General features: G+C 39.0%; 1 long non-coding RNA gene across 1 annotated transcript; it reads left to right on the plus strand.

The window, feature by feature from the left end:
* The first annotated feature begins 6,674 nt into the window (after nt 1–6,674).
* LOC119477427 lies at nt 6,675–17,221 on the plus strand. Its single transcript, XR_005204231.1, has 3 exons — nt 6,675–6,815; nt 9,548–9,550; nt 17,211–17,221. It is a non-coding gene; the product is annotated as an uncharacterized LOC119477427 (long non-coding RNA).
* The last annotated feature ends 4,596 nt before the right edge of the window (nt 17,222–21,817 follow it).

The following is a 21,817-nucleotide window of genomic DNA, read 5'->3' on the forward strand; positions in this document are numbered from 1 at the left end:
GCTCCCACTGAGACTTCTAGCAGCACGATTTCTCCAACTTTATGTAAAATCCTTTTCATTTGGCGAGTTAACTGCGCACTTCAAGGTGACAAGCAATCGTCAATATAGAGGAAACAATTAAATGGAGGAAGAGGAGGAGGGGAAATATATGCGTGACATTATTGAGAGATGGGTGTACCAATATATTTTGAAGTAAACTAAAACAATGCATTTACACTAGGGTGTACTTTAGTCATTTTTTTAAAAATGGAACTGGTTTATAAAAAGAAAAAACATTTTTTTACTTAACTACAGTATAAATTAAATTTGACTTTAACACAACGTGTAAATTGGTCTTTGTTTGCACTCTTCCATCAATAATGTAAGCGAGTCCGGAGGCAGAGGGATGGGTGAAGACCACTCTGCCTCCCCAAGGAAGCAAAGGAGGTGAGAGGTCTCACACAGGTGGAAAAAAAAAATTACATCCAAACCAAAGCAGCTGCAATTTATATGTGCCAGACACCCACAGGTCCTGAACAGGAGGATCTATCCACTTGTCTTGGAGTAAAAAGGCCCATGGGTTCTGCACAGTAGTAGAATGAATGAGGTGTTGTGCCTGACACCAAGAGATTCGAGTTAATAAATGATGTGCTTGAACTGGGGCTGGCTGTGCAATTGTATTTGGACAGTCTGATGAATTGGGGACCGGGAGCTGTCCTCACTTTTTTCCTAAACAGAGGTGATAATTCATGTCGGAAAGCTTGGTGTCGTCCCTAAACTGTAGGTAACAGAGAGCCCTCACACCGCTAACTGGATTACAGAATGGTGTTCATTCGTCATTAAAGACTATGATCAAAAGGATTCATTGACCATTTTTATTTCCACCATGTAAATGAATACTGTGAAAGACTTACAAATGGATAAATTAACTAATATTACACCGTCATCCAATGATCAGCATGAATTCTCATATCTGTTCTTATAGACTTGACCTGTTGCACTGAACAAGCATCATCTTGGGTGTCAGTGGCATTGTCTCTTAGCTGCCTGTCCTTAAGAAAAACAATACTCAACCATAACCATCTAAAATCCCACTGAAAAAGAGACAATGAAAACACAGCAACAAAACAGCTGTGAAAAAAAACCTTGGTAAGCGGCAATGACTATAGCGAATGACGCACCAAAGATGGCAACAGCTGTAGCCTTAGAAAACCGTGACAACAAATTAGAAACACTTTCAAAAGATATATGAGACAACAACATGGTGATGGATCAGAGATCAGCAATATCTCTAATTGCATCTGGTTGTACGGAAGCCCTGAAAGGAAAATGAGAAAAAAAAAATACTCTGGTGATCAATTTTCTAAGTCTGATCCAAATTGTTTTCTCTCCTGTGTTAACGACTTAAGAACGGGTGAAAAAAAAGGTTTTGCCAGGATAATCTTTCCAATTTTCTCAAAAAAATAAAAAGTGTTCATCTGTGAAACAGGTAGAAAAAAAGGTTTTATCAGGTGAAAAAAAAAGGTGAGGATCAAGTGTTTGTTTTTGTAACACTCACTATTCGGCCTTTACAGATTGAAATGAGTGCACCACTACCCCATGTTCTTAATAAGACTAAAACCATTAATGATGTTTTCTTACAGGTGAGATTTACATAACTTGCTAACACACAATGTGCCTTTTGTTTATAGTTTATAGTGAAATGAAAAAATAAATAAATTTAAGGCATCTACTATAAGGAACTAGAAAGATTATCCTGGTAAAACCTTATTTTTCACCTGTTCTTAAATCATAAACACAGGAAAGAAAACAATTTAAAAGAGATCACCAGATTTTTTTTTCTCACTTGCCTCTCAGGGCTTCCATATAAGCTCAGAGGTATAAACTACTAACAATCCCATAAATCCAGTGTCCAAATCTCTTTACTCCACCACAGACTGGAGGCTTGGCTATCTGGCGTCAGGATTTCAGGTTGTTCAGAAATGTTTTTGTTTACAAAGATGACTTGGCTCTCTAAGATGACTGCATCAAGTACAGACGTAGGCAAAATCGTTGGTACCCTTCCGTTAAAGAAAGAAAGACCAACAATGGTCACTGAAATAACTTGAAACTGACAAAAGTAATGATAAATAAAAATTCACTGAAAATGAACTAATGAAAATCAGATATTGTTTTTGAATTATGGTTCAACAGAATCATTTAAAAAAACAAACTAATGAAACTGGCCTGGACAAAAATGATGGTACCCTTAACTTAATATTTTGTTGCACAACCTTTTGAGGCAATCACTGCAATCAAGCGATTTCTGTAACTCTCAATGAGACTTCTGCACCTGTCGACAGGTATGTTGGCCCACTCCTCGTGAGCAAACTGCTCCAGCTGTCTCAAGTTTGAAGGGTGCCTTCTCCAGACTGCATGTTTCAGCTCCTTCCACAGATGTTCAATAGGATTTAGATCAGGGCTCATAGAAGGCCACTTCAGAATAGTCCAATGTTTTGTTCTTAGCCATTCTTGGGTGTTTTTAGCTGTGTTTTGGGTCATTATCCTGTTTGAGGACCCATGACCTGCAACTGAGACCAAGCTTTCTGACACTGGGCAGCACATTTCGCTCCAGAATGCCTTGATAGTCTTCAGATTTCATTGCACCCTGCACAGATTCAAGACACCCTGTGCCAGATGCAACAAAGCAGCCCCATAACATAACCGAGCCTCCTCCATGTTTCACATTAGGTACAGTGTTCTTTTCTTTGGATGCTTCATCTCTTCGTCTGTGAACATAGAGCTGATGTGACTTGCAAAAAAGCTCCAGTTTTGTCTCATCTGTCCAAAGGACATTCTCCCAGAAGCTTTGTGGCTTGTCAATATGCATTTTGGAAAATTCCAGTCTCGCTTTTTTATGATTTGGTGTCCTCCTCGGTTGTCTTCCATTAAGTCCACTTTGGCTCAAACAGTGACGGATGGTGCGATCTGACACTGATGTACCTTGACCTTGGAGTTCACCTCTAATCTCTTTGGAAGTTGTTCTGGGCTCTTTGGTTACCATTCGTATTATCCGTCTCTTCAATATGTCATCAATTTTCCTCTTGCGGCCACGTCCATGGAGGTTGGCTACAGTCCCGTGGACCTTAAACTTCTGAATAATATGTGCAGCTGTAGTCACAGGAACATCAAGCTGCTTGGAGATGGTCTTATAGCCTTTACCTTTAACATGAAGGTCTATAATGTTCTTTCTAATCTCCTGAGACAACTCTCTCCTTAGCTTTCTGTGGTCCATGTTCAGTGTGGTACACAACATGATACCAAACAGCACAGTGACTACTTTTCACCCTTTAAATAGGCAGACTGACTGATTACAAGTTTGAAGATACCTGTGATGCTAATTACAGGACACACCTTAGTTTAATATGTCCCTATGGTCACATTATTTTACATCTTTTCTAGGGGTACCATCATTTTTTGTCCAGGTCAGTTTCATTAGTTTGTTTTTTAAAATTATTCTGTTGAACCACAATTCAAAAACAATGTCTGATTTTCATTAGTTCATTTTCAGTAAATTTTTATTTATTATTACTTTTGTCAGTTTCAAGTTATTTCAGTGACCATTGTGGGTTTTTCTCTCTTTAACGGAAGGGTACCAACAACTTTGCCTACGTCTGTATATGGAAAACACGGTGTATGATTTCTATTTGAAGCAGGACTGTTGGATGCAAGAAAATATTTGCATCCAACATTCACTTACTTTTTATTAAAAAGGTAAGTGACTCACCTTTTATTAAAAAGGTAAGTGACTCACATCACTCACCTGTGTGTTAGCTTCTAGTGGCTGTAAGGAGCCGTTTACAGTCAACAAAATTGATGCCACATGTGTGTGTGTATGTGTGTGTAAATGCAAGAGGCATTTCTGTAACCACCAAAGTGAGGCTCATATTTAATATTTCATTCAATCAAGACGGTTTGTTTTTGTCTCTATAAGAAAATGTGAATGTTGTTGGATTAAATCAGATCACAACATAATTGGAAATCGTTATCATGACTTCATAGGACAACAGCAATTACAGTAGACACTGTAATTGCACTGTGCCGTATTAAAAAATGACATTTTTATAATTGCATGTAGATTTGTTCCTGGCACATCCTGCCATGTTTAGTTTTTTCTCTCGCTGATCTTGAGGCTTTTGTCTGTCATGTCCATTTCTAAACCTTTTCCTCAAGCAGAGTCTGAAGGATTGTAGAGTTATATAATAATAATAATAATAATAATAATAATAATAATAATAATAATAATAATAATAATAATAATAATAATGGCTGTCAATCGATTAAAATATTTAATAACGGGTAATTACAAATTAATCACACATTTTGTATCTGTTTAAAATGTAGCATAAAGGGGGATTTGACAAGTATTTAATACTCTTATCAACATGGGAGTGGGCAAATATGCTTGTTTGAAGCAAATGTATATATGTATTTATTATGAGAAATCAATAAACAACACAAAACAATGAAAAATATTATCCAGAAACCCTCACAGGTACTGCATTTAGCATAAAAAACTTTGCTCAAATCATAACATGGCAAACTCAAGCCCAACAGGCAACAACAGCTGTCAGTGTGTCAGTGTGCTGACTTGACTATGACTTGCCCCAAACTGCATGTGATTATCATAAATCGGGCATGTCTGTAAAGGGGAGACTCATGGGTACCCATAGAACCCATTTTCATTCACATATCTTGAGGTCAGAGGTCAAGGGACCCCTTTGAAAATGGGCATGATAGTTTTTCCTCACCATAATTTTGCTTCAGTTTGGAGCGTTATTGAGCCTCCTTCCTGACAAGCTATGACATGGTTGGTACCAATGGATTCCTTAGGTTTTCTAGTTTCATATGATGCCAGTATCTTCACTCGCTTTAAAACTGAGCCTAAACAACTGCAAGTTGCGTTAATGCGTTAGAGAAATTAGTGACATTAAAACGAAGATTTGCGTTAATGCTTTATTATCGCATTAACTTTGACAGACCTAACAATAATACATTATATTTATAGAGTGCTTTTCATAGTACTTGTAGACACTATATTTAAATTATCATTTAAAGAAAAAAAAACATAATAGGCTATATAAAACAAATTAGTCACACATTACTATATAGACCTACAGTGTGCATAAAGGGCTCAAAATGTCTGCTCTCTTGCACTGCGCACAGCTGGGAACCCCCAGGCCTTCGCACAGTTCCTTTATCAGCATCGTACGTCAACCTCTGTGAGTGAGCGAGTGCAGTCACTGAGATTGGGTAACTGACTTAGTCCCGCTCTGCCATGCTGCTGAACTGTATGGCTTTGGATCCATGAAACTGTGCACGGTTGTTGCTTTAAGGCACATGCTAGAAGAGACCAGATTGTCCTCGGTTGCTACACTGCCTGAAACAACAAACCACATATCTCTAGTTCATTTCTCTCCAGCAGGGACAAGGTGTATGTGAAGGACAAGATGTACTTTACTCAGCCAGTTATAGTCCCCACAAAAGAACATAAATGTGTGAAAGTGTGAGCATTATTGTTTGGTATTCATAAGTACAGTCTGCATTCTTGCCAGAGAAAAAAGAGTAATAATTTGTACCTTTCTCCACCTCATTCATCGGGTCAATTTTCCGACTGTTCACTGAACAACAACAACAAATGGTTTACATGTTACAATACGAGCTACAAACTGCATCCAAAGTTTTTAAATGACCTTCAATGTTGCAAAAGAGACACATCTATAATTTTGCCAAACCATACACCGGCAAAATCACAGCTTCATCTTTGTATGCAGATGAGAGAGAGAGTCAAGCTCTGTGCCCAGAATAGCTAGTGAATGCTAGACAGAATTCAGTATAACTATGGCTATGCCAAATTACTACCTGCTTACATGGGAGACATGAACATAAACATGAAACAGCTCTGCTTCATTTGCGTGTGTCTCATACCGGATGCATAATGCATCCAGAGCATGAATAATTTACATAAACAAGTGGAGGGAATCTGTTTGGTGCTCTGCCAACCCTTTCCTCTTCTACTTCCACCTAAAAGGATGCCTTTTTTTTTCTTTTGTGAAAATCCAAAAACAAACCTCCATATTGGAGAGACAGATGGCAGACAGGGTGAAACTGAGTCTCCTATCCAAAAATCACACTGTGATGGAAATGGAGGTTGCCATGGAAATCGGGAAGTGGAGCAATTTGCTGAATTCCCCCGAGAGGACATGGTGGTCACTTGACGGACGCACGCAAAGTCATTCACATCTGTAAATGCACCTGGACTGTTGGGAAGTTTTCAGAAAAAAAAGTGAAGCAGTGAAGTGGTTTTAATGTGTTTTATGGACAAACAAAGAAACTGTCGATATCACTTTAAATTCCAGCTCGGTAATAAGGGAGTAATCTTGTTAAACAAATGAGACTAGTTGTTTTGTTTCTGTAATAGTGTCATTATGGGGTGAAAACAGGAGGGAAAAAAGGGTGAAAATATCTAATGTTGCAGAACATTTCAGCAATAATGCCCCTTGGCATCACTTTATTTTCAGCATCAAAAATAAAGTGTGCCTAATCCTAAAGTGATGCCAATTTGGAGTCACTTTAGGATTAGACAACAAAACCACTATAGGTTTAGGATAAAACTACATGGTTGGGCTTAAAACTACTATGTTTGTACAGTGAAAATGCAGCCCAGTCACACAGCAGTTCGTGAAATAGACACAAAATTCAATGTATTGACTCATATATAAAGACACAAATTTCATATTTTTTTCGTGATGGTCAGCACCAAATCAATTCCTCTGTAATCCATGTAATTGTGAACCGTTAACGGAGGAGGTTGGGGTGAATGGGTGGGTCAAAAAACACAGGACTTTTACCCGAGACCGGTGTTCGTGTCCTGTGTGAAACTACAAAGTTAAAGTTGATTTATTTGTCACGTAACTTCCGTATTTAAGTTACAGCACTTCAGAGTTATTTTAACACAAACTTCGATCTTTTCCTTAAGCTAACTAAGTAGTTTTGTTGCCTAAGCCTAACCAAGTCGATCTTTTCCTAAGCCTAACTAAGTAGTTTTATTTTGAAAAGACTGGAGCGGAAATTAACACGTGTTGCTGGACATTCGTAGAAAAACGCACAAAAAATACATTGTTGAAAGTTGTACTGAGCGTCACGAAAAAAAAAGGAAAATTCATGTCTATGTACACAAATCAAATAGATTCAATTTCTTGACTACTTCACGAACTTCCATTAGACTATGTTCGAAAATGACAGTGAACGTCGTGAACACGGGACACAAACAAACAGCTGTCACCTGGATGAAAGCCTTGTGTTTGTTGGACCCATCCACCTCCCTTCCTGCCCACCCTGTGTGTCTCTTTTCACTCTTTAAACTACGTCACCACACTCCCAGCGCACTTTCTTGAAGCGTTACGGATGGGTTTACATTGTTGTTAAACACCAATGGCCGTGACAAAGCCTCAGTATTTGACGCCCTGGGAATGAGAAGGGGCTGATTAATCAGGTTATATTGTTCTCTTCTAATAACAGGATATTATTATAAAATCTATCACTGGCGGTATTAAAAATGGGTGGGGCAATACTAAATCTAATTACATAATGAGCATTTCAAATAATATAACAAAAAATGTTTCTAAAATGTTTACCAACCCTGCCTTCCAGCTCAACTCACGAGGCTGTTTTCTTTTCTAACCTGTGATGTTTTTGTGTTCGAGCAGCAAGTCATGCTAAAATGTGGTAATGGACTGTCAAGGGAACGGTGGCGGTGGTGGTGGAGCCAAATTTCACATTGGGTGTATTTTTTTAGCAGAGAACACATAACACACGTGTTGTTTTTCCCTCCTCGTCTGAAGTGCCATGTAGTGTCTGATTTTAATCAGAGGCTGGTTTGCTGCTGGTCCTGCAGTCATCAGCTCCCATTAAGAAAAGACAGGAGAAGAGCGTCGAATATCTTCTGTTGCTAGGAAACTGAAACAACATTATGGAAACACTGTGTTTCGAAATATTCGGTATACGAGAGAGTGATGGTTTGTGCTGATTTATGTTCCTACCGCGCCTGTTTATTCAATTACGTTTAGCTAAATGGAAATGGCCACTGTCCCAAATTGGATACATTTTCATTTTGATTGTGTGATGATTAAATTGATTACTGCGGTGCTGCACGGTAATGTCACTCTTAATTGCTTCACAGGTGCAATGTTTGGCAAATTAATAGCAATAAAAACGAATTCAACAAGTGCAAATGATATCATCGATCATTAATCACTGACAAAAATGTTCAAATTGATGTTCAAGCTCCAGCGTGACTTGTTGGCAAAGTTTGAAATTTTAATGCTCCAGTCAACCCACACTTCATCCCACTTCTGTCAATATGTGCTTTAATGTTATAGTCCGTAGGCTACACCCTCTGTATATTTGCACAGCAGGCGATCTCTTTATTTAACTATCAGCATTTTCACCTCCCACATCGACGAGAGACGAAACGTGTTGTTCTGAAAAGGAGAGCTTTTCTGCAGCAAAGAAGAAGAAGAAAAAGTTAACTATGAGCCTCACCTGTTTTTGGTGCTTTGATTGTTTTACGTGTCCGCGTTTACCGCTTATGACTCACCAATCATTCACATTAGCAGAACTGACTTTACTCTGAAAAGAGGACGCTTTTTACTTTCAAAGTTTCGAAGAAATCCATGAAGCTCAAATCCATGTGTGCTTTCATGGCCTCAAAGATTACCATGCGCACTCTTTCATACGACTGCTTTCATACTTTCCCTCAGAAGCTTTGATGCCGTTAATTGTGAGGTTCACCACATCTGTCAGAAAACAGCACGTCTCTCTCAATCATGGTCCTTTAACGATTCAATTTGCTGTGGATTGACAGCTTCCAGAGGCAGCCGCGATGATGGACGACCTGCTATGCTTCCAGTTCTGTGCAGAAACAGATACGCCTCATATGTGGTTGTTATCATGAGGTTATGGTGAAGAACACAGTATGAGCGTGAAATCTTGCATGATGGGTCATCTATTTCCTGGACAATCAGCATCATAAGCCTTGCCTGGAGCGTTGAGCTTCAGAGAGCCTCAGTATCGCCGCAAGGGATGTTCTCCTGCAGCTATGGGATAATGGATTTACTGTATTTTATACATTTATCTGATTAGATATGCAAAGCGTGTGATCAAACTGCACATTTGGCTCCAGTAGTGGGTATATCTCCGGGCTCTGCTGTGCTGCCGGACCCGTCAAAGAAAAAACCTCTTTCTCAAGTGTTTGGAGGTTTCACGGATGGCTGGAGCTCTGGGTCACACTTGCACTTTCATTCCCGTCTCTGACGTCCATCTGGTGCGCACTGATGTGAGAGCTGCTTGTGCGGAGGCCCTCCGCAGGTGCATGTCTGAGTGCCAGTTTAGACAAATCACGGCAGGTAGCCGTTTAAGCCACTTGTCAGCTTGTTAGACGGCGGCACGACGGGACAGCCCACATGTCCGGTTCACTGTTGCTTCCAAATGTTGCTTATTTCAGGCTGCCGTGTTGGAAGGGATAAAGCGGGTACAAATGGCCGGCTGACACATTGCTGACACATGGCTTTGTGCTCAATTTATATAGGGACGCACACACACATATACACACACACATAGAGAGATGCAGTCTCATACACACTAACAAAAGTATTACGTTGAATGTGGACGTTTCTGAACCAAATATCGATTCATGAATACGTTTCATAGCCTCGTATCACGCTTGCAGAAACGTAATGCCACATGGTTAACGATGTGAAACGATTGGTTAGGCTTAGGCAACAAAACTACTTGGTTTAAGTTAGAAAAACGATCATGGTTTGTGTTCAAATACTAATGTAACAACATAACAACGTAATGTAACAACATAACAACGTAATGTAACAACGCAACAAAACCACTTTAGTTAGGTTTAGGTAAGAAATATGGTTGGGCTTAATGCGTATAATACACAGCATCAAAATATTAAATTAAAATATCTTCCTCTTCTTCTTGAACAAATGAATAATGCAGAAAGAAAGCAAACATCCATTGTGGTCCATGTATGCTGGGAAAGTAAGACAACCAAGTGTGCCATCCATCGTAGCCACGGCAAGTAGGAGTGCTGCTGAAGTATGCTACTTTTTCACATTTAATTTTATTTTAAAAACAGTTTTTCTTGCATTACACGCCACCCCTTCTGGTCCCTGCCCAGAGTTATGAATACATATTTTCCCTTTAAAAAATATATATATTTTGAGCAGCTAGTTTACTGTTCCCGGTTCAAAGGCACAAGGTGAAGCTCTGCCGAGAAGTTAATTCAAAATATGCCTCAGAGTCACAAACGAATTTCAGATTTTTTCAAAAATCCATATTCCAAAATACTTGCCACTTCAACGACCAAACACATTTCCTCGACAACTACCCCATCGACCATCGGCCGTGGTAACGGAGGAAGAAGGAATGTGTTGCGGGGCAGCAGCGCACAAGCAGCAGCTACAAAATTTACGTCTACTACTATCAAAGTGGTGGGAGCTAGCCTAGCTGAATTCCACTGCCCTTTCCATCTGAAGGACTTTAAGTTTCCAATCAGGGGTATAAGAACAGAAAATTATTGGCGGATTACAATTGCAAACCAGACACAAGAGTGCAATTACATAATGGTGGCTAGTACAGGGGTACAGCTCGCTCTCCGTCGATGTTCATGTGACCTTTTGCACCCAAAATGACACTTATACTCTAGCATTGCTAGAGGATGCAACTATGTCATGACAGGTGTATTGCTCAGGACCCAAGGAAGCAAAGTGTCGAGTGGGAAGTTGTTTGGATGAGCGGTTGTCAAAAAAGCCTCAAGCAGCAACACCAGAGGCCAAGCAATCAGCCCTTTCCGAACAGGCACACTTTGAACTGCAATTCAAAGGGTAGATGCTCTGGGTAGCTACAATGATCTCTGCCCTGAAATCAGACGTAGCTGCTAAAGAGGAGAAGCTGTGGATTTGGTGCATTCAGAGATTGGACCAGGACAGCATGTGGATAACAGCAAGACCAGAGACTATGCTAATTGATGCAGCAAAGGGCCACGCAGTGGAACTGGACCTCTAACCCATTCATCTTCGCATGCAGCTGGACACAGGCCGCCTTGCAGCTCCAACTCAGGATGTTGTGAGACATTACCAAGGATTCTACATGCAGCATAGTCTCATATCACACCAAACTACACCCACAAACCAGATGTTTGTTCAGAGGAGTAGAGAACCTCATAAAGCTGTGCCTCTCTTCCCATATCATGTGGTACCATCAGAGAGATGTTTCTCCACTCTTCTGTGCCTGAAGACATAGATGATTCCGAAAAGATTGACCCCATCTAACAGCGATGCATGTACACAGTGAGATTTTTGTAAAACTTAAACATACATGCCCTGGTGAAGGACTTTATCAGCAGCACAACAGAGCAAAAATACACTTTTGGAGTTATATAATGTAAGCTGTTATCAACATTGTGCAGAAAAGTCAAGGAAAGTTGTATTGTCTATTGAGTATGTGTGTTGAGTTGAGTACTGTCAATGAAATCTGTTATTGGTTTATTAGTGCAACAGCAGGGTTGTACAATCATACATTAGTTAATAGTTTAAGTTACTGTGAGGAACTTTGAACTGGTTATGAAAGAAACTCAATTTAATACTGATGCTTCTATATGACCTACATAAGTAAACGAGATCAACAGCGAGAAGATTGGCAATATAGTCATTCTTAATGCTTGTAATCTGGGCCATCGGGTCTGATTTCACGCAAAATCATGCAGGTTCCCTAGAAACTCCTTCAGCTTAGACTCCAGTGGTAGCTTTAAAGTAACAATAATAATGGCAAACTTATGTCTACTCTTGAAAAAATATTTTTTTTAAGGATTTGTTTAATTTTGCAATTTCTACTGATAATATTGGACATTGTTTTTGACATGCACTGGTACTCGTAACATTACTTGTTATTTGTGTCCTGTGGTGACATTGTTCTTGCACTACATGAGTGACTCTGGCCTTTACCAACATTGTTTTGCACTGCTATGAGTGATATGCCTGTTCATTAAGATGATTAAAGTAAGGGTCTTATTTATTTTCTTGTTGTATTACTTTTTGACTGACATCACATCAAGGTACTGTGATGCATATGATGTATTAATAATATCACATTAATACTATATGAAAAAAAAAAATCGAGGTTCGGCTCAATCAACACCACCCACCCTCTACTTAAAATAAGTTCCTGCGGGTATGCCATCCATCCATCAATAAACTGATCATTCAAACAAATTATAATAAAATACACTTATAATTCCAATTCCAAATCCATTACCTTTATACAGTTCATTGAAAAGCAACATGGCTCCAAATTAAACAACATCATGATGCCGTCCATGACCATCAAGCAGCATTTGTCTTCATGAGAGGTTGAAAGCTCAGAGATATAATCAAGCTCTTGTCCAAAATGAGCCGTGAAAGTGATGAAAATCAATCCTATGCCACACTGGGAGCTAATTTGCTGTTGCTTAGCAGCATTACAGACTAACTGGGCAGATATGTTATGCTGGGTAGGACAGGAGTTCAGGGCGTTGCAGCAGTCAAAGCGTGAAAACAGAGGAATCAATCACAGTTTCCAGGTGATTAAAAGATAGTAGAACTATCATTTGAAAGTCATATAAACAGTTGCACAGCCTTTTTTAGCTCCCCAGACTCGTCAATAAAGTAAGTATGTATCAGATAACACACTCTCACTAATTGTAGTGATTTCAAATTGTAATATATACTTTTAAGCTGTTTTGATATAGTTTGTCTAATAAACGGGAGGAAAAATATTCCAAATAAAACACACAATTTTTTTCATGCAGGCAGCGAAGATGAGACATAATTCAAGAACAGAATGACATCAGGCTACGGAGTGGGAAGACAAAGTAGTAGAAGAACAGATCTCATGAATAAGAGGTGAGATGAGCTGGAGTGAAAAAGAAAACACTTGAAACAGAGAGTGACGCAAAGAGAAATAAAAAGAGGGAGAGATGGTGAATGGAAATACGTAATGCACGCTGAACAAAGAAACTAAAACAAAGAGTATGATTGTCAGTCTAGTTGCCTGTGAGACTGTTGCTAGAGACATCTCGGGGTTAATTAAAGCCTCTAATCACATTACAGAGGTAGAGGTTGAGAAGGGACTGACAGCAGAGCTGAATGTGCAAGTCACACTCCTGGGGCATGCTAGTGGCTCATTTACATCCCTCACCGAGTCAGTCAAGCTGTCATTGTTCTCTGTCACCGGGGCGGACTGGGCCTGTCACTTCCTCTACCTCAACATCAGGTGCTGCTGCCGTAGCGACGGTCCCCCAATGTGTGTTTGTGGATGTAAGCGCTGAACATCCTATGCTGCAGCTGGTACATCATCTAAGTCTACAAGGAATCTGATGGGAAGGATAGACTCTGAATGGCTGTTCACTAAACCCCCCCCCCCCCCCCCCCCAAAAAAAAGTGATTGTCCTATCATTGCTTAGCAACTCGGTTTGGCAAGTTTTAGATTCCCCCACATACAAGCAGTGTGAAGCGGCGTGAAGCGATTAGAAGCGGGGCTGGAGTACGGGTGATGGCTCTGTCTCGCTCTATTGGATTCGGGGAAGTTCACACTCCAACAAGCACAAACAAATTCAACATCCACGATAGCGTTATGTTCGCCAAACACATTGGCTAGTCCTCGTCCTGAAAGCTCTTAATTCTCTGTGATGTTAAAAAGCAGAAATCTAACATCGGTCTTGCCACCCGATTCGACTGTTATCAGGCCATTAATTAGACATTACCAGTCACTATAAGCACCATAGATGTTGGTCATTAGGGGCCTACTACGCCTACTAGGAAACTGCTTGTCCAAATATGTAAACTACGCAGCTAAACGGTGTTATGTTAGAGTAACAGTCTGATGATACATTTATTTTCTTATTTTACTTACACAAGGACCAGTGGCAATTTTAGACCCTTTTTAGGGGTGCTCAAGCACGCCTAAATTTCATCTGCAGAAACCCTAAAAAATAATAAGAATTATTATTATTATTATTAGTTTCTAATTAGATTTTTGTTAATTTGTCTGTTAGAGGCAGGGGACAAACAATTACTGGTTCAAAGGGCTTTATTTAAACAAAATTAGCGTTCCCATACAACTAAAATGCATTCTCAATTACGTTTCAAGGGAAACATATTTTCTCCCAGATTAAGGTCGCAGTTTTAAACACGTGGTTAACGTTGTAAATTGAAACAAAGCAAAAAACGCAACAACATTACTTGTTTAGGCAACAAAACTACTTGTAGGTTTAGTAGGTTTAGTAAAACATCGTGGTTTGGCTTCAAATAAGTACGTTTCTCACGTTATTTAAGTTACGGACGTAAATATTCTCCTGGGTAAAAGTCCTGTAGGCCTATTTGTTTGACCTGCCCATCCATCCAGTTATGTCTAGAAGGTAACCCGCAAATTGTGAAATCTGATCTGAAATCTGCAAAAACTTGCCAAGGCTCTCTCTAGACGACGTAATTTTTAGGAGACCAGTTTGTGCAAGCACACACATGCATATTTGACATCTAAAGCTGTGTCTCTGATGAATGCAATTCTTGGATTGACAGTGTTGACACACAATGCGAAGCACAACAGAAATAGCTACTCCCAGCTGGGGAAAATAAAATGTGGACAGTGGAATGACAGCTCTAGTGACAGTTCAGAAAACAACGATTTTTTGGGGGGAAAAATGGTCAGCTTTTAGGAAAGTTTTAAAATGTGAAATTGGTCTGAAGTTGGAGTTTGACTGCTGTTTTTCAGTGAATGCCTAATAGAGATTTTCTTTCTATAAAAAAAATTAGAGAATATTAGAGAATTAGAACAAAGGGTCTTTGAGGATGACAAATATAGTGTGAGGGATTAACGAGAAAAAAGTATGCGATAGTCGTGAAATATATAAAAAAATGGACACAAGCCATTAAAGATGAATTGTGGGTTGAAAGGAGTGAGGTACTGTATGACATAAACTAAATGCGAGCAAAAAGGGTTTCAGGATGGCGGGCAGGAAGTGGAAAGGCTTCAAAGGAAGAATGAAAAGTGAAAAACAGAAAACATGTCACTTGTCATATCTTTTCAAAAGAGAGAAACCTGCACAGAATCATTTAGTCAGAAACTGACTGGAAAAGTTATTTTTTATGGAATTGAATTTCCTCCAAATGCACCGAAAAGGAAGCAGTTGTAGAGCCGAACAAAAAGTCTGACCACCCAGAGGCTTTCATTTGCCTAAATTCAATTCTGGAAACCCGCTTTGTATTTTGAAGTGTGGAGAAGAAAAAGCCCTATGAGGTGGTTTTGCAGGATTAGTCCTTTGGAAAGCGACAGGCATTTCTTTTCACGTGTTTCTAAATAGATCTAACCTGTCTGAGGCAGCTCAATGAACTGCTTTATATTCCTGCTAGGATGGACGACATATCCACCTACAAAATGAACACATACCTTATCACTGACAGACCAGACAGCTTTAACTTAATAAAAGCCTTCATGACAAAACCAAGAGAACACAAAATGCATTGCAGTTTTGATAATGAAAACTGTCAGCGCAAATAAGGAAATTCCAGTCGCTATTTCAAACATCATTTCACAAGACATGAAAAGGATTAAAAGGAATAATAAGTCACCATAATAGACAAGACAGTCATCCTTCAAACAAATCAACAAAAGGAATACGATAATGTTGATTTATTTCTCAACCCTCAGTCTCTTCATTCATGTCCTGAACAGCGCTGAAATTAAATGCAAGTGTGGGACTTTTCCATTTCAATGGCAAAAAAACATCCTCTACAGTTTCCAATTTTGCTTCTGCACAATTTCATGAAAATCTTGAGCAGTATGTACAGGTTAGATGATTGAAATTACAGGATTAAGGACTGGTCACAGACAACGAGTTTCAGGAATAAGATCAGAAGGCATTGATCAAATACATACCTGGTCAAAAATATTGTTTTATATGTATTTTTACTAGGGCTGTAAATCGATTAAAATATGTAATCATGATTAATCATAAATTAATAGCACATATTTTATTTGTTCAAAATGTACCTTAAAGGGAGCTTTGTCAAGTATTTAATTCTCTTATCAACATGGGAGTGAGCAAATATGCTGTTTTATGCAAATGTATGTATATATTTTTTATTGGAAATCAATTAACAACACAAAACAATGACAAATATTGTCCAGAAACCCTCACAGGTACTGCATTTAGCATAAAAAATATGCTCAAATCATAACGTGGCAAACTGCAGCCCAACAGGCAACAACAGCTGTCAGTGCGTCAGTGTGCTGACTTGACTATGACTTGCCCCAAACTGCATGTGATTATCGTAAAGTGGGCATGTCTGTATGTCATTTTCATTCACATATCTTGAGGTCAGAGGTCAAGGGACCCCTTTGAAAATGACCATGACAGTTTTCTTCGCTAAAATTTAGTGCAAATTTGGGGCGTTATTTAACCTCCTTCGCAACGACCTGGTATGACATGTTACCGATGGATTCCTTAGGTTTTTTTTAGTTTCAAATGATGCCAGTATCTTCACTCTAGCTTTAAAACTGAGCCTGGTACAATGTCCGGAAGATCGATTGCTTTAATGCGTTAAAGTTTTATTCGTTGAAAACAAATATGGGTACCATGAATCAAAGTTTGAGAGATCTAGCATGAACAACCATTGACTTATTGATGCTGAACAAAAGCTGTTACTGTCATCCCCGGTCTCCCCTATGACAAACTAATAGAAAACTAATTCTAAAAGCGACTACATAGATGTCAGTCCTAACAGTATACAGAGTATACAACAAAATATAAAACAAGGGAATACGATTGCCATTTGAACTCTATTTTTCAGTCACCGGCTTTTAACTTATCCAAAATCCCTGTTGGATAAACATGTTGCCAGCTAAATAAAAGGGTTGCAAGTTCTCTAAAAGTGTCTCTGGTCTGATCCTCGGAGAATTTAAATGTCAGCTGGTTTGCAAGAACTCCATTTTCTCCTCTAAAAGGACCAGTTCACACCTCCAGTCGTTCTCTGAAGGCGTCAGTTTAAATGTGAGACGGGACAGAGTGGAGACGAGCGAGTGGGCTAATGATGCTTCATCTTCACTGAGAGGGAAGGCTAGGCAAGATTCAAAGATGACAGAAGGATAAAGACTAGAAGGAATTAAATCAATTAAAATAGATATAGATAGGTTAGATATTAGGGTATTTTATACCTATTTATTTCTTTAAATTCACAGTTTCCTGGCAATTCAGGAGCGCACCGTGTTGATATTGTTATGGTGCAGTGTACAGCATGCAGCATAATGCATACCCAAGATGACGAGAGGCTTTGAAATACAAATCCCGGGTCTGTATCACTAATGAAGCTCAGCTAGCTCACAAACATAACACAGGTTTAAAGAAGACAACAAACAGACAGACAGAGATCAGATTCCTTTCTTCTTCTCTCGTGGGAGCAGGTGATTTTGTGGGCAGGCGGGCCTCATGGAGCTTCTCCGGGGGCTCGACTACATGACAGCTTCAAGGGCTGAAAGGTGACTTTAAAGACGATTAGGTAGAAACCGCAGTATCAGTTTGCAATTTACTCTGCTGTTCTCCGAGATGTGGCACATTTGAAAGTAGAATAACGACTAAAAGGTCATTCCCTAATTGAGACAAATTACACTAACCATTTTTTTCTTAGCGACTGTGAAATAGTCACATAGTTTTTGTGGATTATTTGGAAGTCAACTTGGATTATGTCAGCGCCACCATGTCTCCTCATTGCCCCACTGCCATGTGATTTTAGCTTGATTTGTAACTTCATTTTGGATTGATTTTAGCACATATTTAGCTTGATTTTTATTTCGACTTTCAGCTTGATTTGTAACTTGATTTAGATTGATTTTAGCTTGAATTTAACTTGATTTTAGCACAAATTTAGCTTGATTTTTAGTTTGACTATAAGCTTGATTTTGATTCGATTTTTAGCTTAATTTTAGCCTGAATTCAACTTGATTTTTAGTTAAATTTTTTGCTTGATTTGTAACTTGATTTTGGATTGTTTTTTAGCTTGACTTAAGCTTGATTTTTAGTTTGACTTAGTTTGATTTGTAACTTGATTTTGGATTGGTTTGTAGCTTGACTTTAGGTTAATTTTAGCATGGATTTAGCTTGATTTTTAGTTTGACTTTTAGCTTTATTTATAGCTTACTTTTTAGCTTGACACAAAAAGCTCCTATTTAACATACTTTTGGCTTTTTTTTTTCTGATGTCAGTATTATGCAGGTTCCCTTCTGCTCAGGCCTGCTTGTCATGATGGCTGAAAGCATGTTGGCATTTTGCCACGGTATTCCTCAAAGCACAGTAGCAAACACCGGGTTTTGAGTAATTCATACATTTGTAATTCATACATATTTGAGAGCAGACGAATATTTTCCTGCAGGGCATTTACAATACAGCAAGATAATTCATTCACGGTCGGTTTGTATCATTTTCACTGCAAGCACATTTCAGCTGCATTTCCACTATCCCAGAAGGTAATCTTGTAATACTGTGTAATTATGTTGCACAATGTAATCCTAACTATTTAAAAAAAATATAAATATATTAGCTTAAATTATATGTTTTCAATTGTGGGCTTATTTGTCACATTTGAAGGTCTAATGTGTTTATCTCTCAAGATCAATGAAACAAGTTGAGGAGCAAAGACATTTTGCTTCTGGATGCCAGATAAAAGAAAAGAGCCCCAGTGGCTCGATATGCGGTCGCCTGTGAAAATGGAAAAAGTCCAAGTCAAAAGGCTAATCATAATAGCTTCTGATTTGCTGAGTGTTACTGTGAAATAGCGGGTTTTATGGGGGGGCAGGACCGACTCAGACTCACACTCATCAAGGGATTCCATACACCCTACTTTTCCTTTTTTCATTTTTTTAATACAATTTTTTCTTCAACTGATTTAAAACACTTGCCATTTGGGGTGAGTAGGCAAACGGCCCACCTGCTGAAAAATGTGTGGTTTTAGTGGTACTGAGTAACATGCAATGTCAAGTGCCCCAATTGTGGGAAAACAACAATATGCATGCCCAGAGCCTTCGACAATAAAAGCAGACGGCATTAAATTGATGCCAAGTGGGGCTTTGCCTGTTGCCCCACTGCAATTCTATTGGCTGTTTGCCAACTACTGCTGTCGTCATTTGCTTGTGGTTGGCATAAATTAATATTTCTATAACATTTCTGTTTGGTATATTACTGTGTGGATTGCATGGCCTCTTGTTTCTCAGGGGTAAAGTAGTAGTAAAGGCCAGTAACACCGGGCTGGGTGTGGTGATATTTTATGCATATTCTGCTTACTCTGGCACCTGTCACTGGCTGACAAATTTCTTCCCTGTTATCTGGAAAAACTCTATGCATAGAATGCCAGTTCCTATAATATTATACTAGGGTTGTCAACCGATAAAATATTTATTATTATTGTAAGTCAGTTAACAACACAAAATAATGACAGATATTGTCCAGAAACCCTCACAGGTACTGCATTTAGCATAAAAAAATATATGCTCAAATCATAACATGGCAAACTCAAGCCCAACAGGCAGCAACAGCTGTCAGTGTGTCAGTGTGCTGACTTGACTATGACTTGCCACGAACTGCATGTGCTTATCATAAAGTGGGCATGTCTGTAAAGGGGAGACTTGTGGGTACCCATAGAACCCATTTTCATTCACATATCTTGAGGTCAGAGGTCAAGGGACCCCTTTGAAAATGGCCATGACAGTTTGTCCTCGCCAAAATTTAGCACAAGTTTGGAGTGTTATTTATCGCGTTAACTTTGACAGCCCTATATTATACAGTTATCATATGAGAAAAATATCAGAAACTCACTGTTGACTAGCTACAAAAGAACGTATGTTATTATATGATATGATCAAATATTTTGAAGTGATATTACATGCTAGACTGTGGTAAGTACTGTTGGTAAACTGCATGTAATATCTAAATTCAGACAGAGATTTGACAGGTTAGTATATAGTGATATTAAACAGGGTCTAAAATTAATAACTATGAACTAGTGTTCTGATTTTTTATATACAATTTTGACAATTTCTATACTGTGTCAATGAACACACAAACACACGTCAGCCTCCCTTCCGTCAGTGGGCCTGCCCCGCCTCTGTTACTGCGAATATCCTGACTCAAAATGTCACACTGCCCCTGGCTGCCAGCATCCCATTTGGTTCACTGCTCTGCATGCGGTCACCATGAGTGGCTTTAGGGACAAGCTAAAATGGTGTGGCCACTTTTCAGAGTAGTCAAAGAACTATAAAAATTGTGTTATATGTGCTTTTAAGCCCTCCGATAGGATGTTCCAAGGTCACGCATGAGTCAGGCAGAAATCCTGCTCCGAAGTGTGATGATGGTTTCCTGGAGCTCTTTTAAAGGTGATGATGGACATTAGAGGGAGCTGTTAAGGTAAAAGAACACCGACTTTTCATCTCAGCAAGCATTTTTACAACAATAAAACATTAACAGGGTCCAGGTCACTCTGATCATCCATCATTACTTTCTGTACCGATAAAGAGAGTTTTTTCTTTCCTATTCTAGCGATGGCAAAGACCACAGACACGCACGGTGCTGTATAAGAGGTCAGAGTTGTTTCCCATTATTATCTCTTCCGAGGAGGACATGTTTTCTATTCAGTTTGTTTGTTGTTTAACAGTACATCCGAGGTCCACAGATTGCAAAGGCTTTTGCAGAAAGTGAGGCCTTTCATTCCTTTTGTGTGTGGAAAGGATTTTCTTACAGTACAATCAAGTCAGGAATGTGACTTCTCCAATTCATGTGAAAGAAAATGTTACTATCAATGGCAGGTCCATTATATTAATATTCTGTGGCTTCAGTAGTGTTCCTTATGTATTCAAATCCAAACATTCAAATTTTGGTCAAAGTACAGTATGTATGTTTTAGCATCAAAAATGTCATTTTTCCCAAACCCTTCTAAAAACTTTTTCCCACGTGACCTGACGTAGGTTTTTGCATGATGACGCTGCTAAATGAACAGTTTATATACATCCTTATAGTCAGTGTAGTAATGTTACATACAGTAACTTAGATGGCAGTTGGCACACTCCCAGTCTGGAGAAGTAGACAGCAGTTCAGGCATGTAAGCCAGGCAGTGTACTGCTGTGGACGCCACATTAATTTGGATCTGAAAGTCACATAATAACACAAATAATCCAAGTGATTGAGGCAGACGTAGACCAACTCCTGTGTTCTGCTATAGGTACAATGTATGCTTTTGTCAATGGAGTCTGGTGGCTTTGAAGAGAACGATATCGAACGGCTTCAGTTCCCTGTCAGAAACAAGTCGGCAAGATAAAACAATGGCAATTTTCTAAATATGGCGTACACTTAAACTAATGTTGATTTTTTTTTAGGTGGCTAAAATGATTTTTCTGCTGCTCCTGTCCATAGCCGCTTTTCCTCTCCATCAGACAGCCCTTTCTGACAGGGAACTGAGGTCGTTATATCGCTCTTTTCAAAGCCACCAGACTCCATTGACAAAAGCAGTAATTTTACCTTGCAGAATGCGGGAGTATACATACATACAACCTCACTTAAAAAACCTAACCTTTTCAGTTATTTCCAAACTTAACACAGCTAACATTATTTTGTTAATAGTCTGTTTATTGTCAATACTGTATATACTGCTCCTATTTTTATACTTCCTTCTATTTAAATGGTTCATATTTTGTTACACTTTGTTTA

This window comes from Sebastes umbrosus, chromosome 18 (genome assembly GCF_015220745.1).
Source record: "Sebastes umbrosus isolate fSebUmb1 chromosome 18, fSebUmb1.pri, whole genome shotgun sequence".
In the NCBI taxonomy this organism is placed as follows: domain Eukaryota; kingdom Metazoa; phylum Chordata; class Actinopteri; order Perciformes; family Sebastidae; genus Sebastes; species Sebastes umbrosus.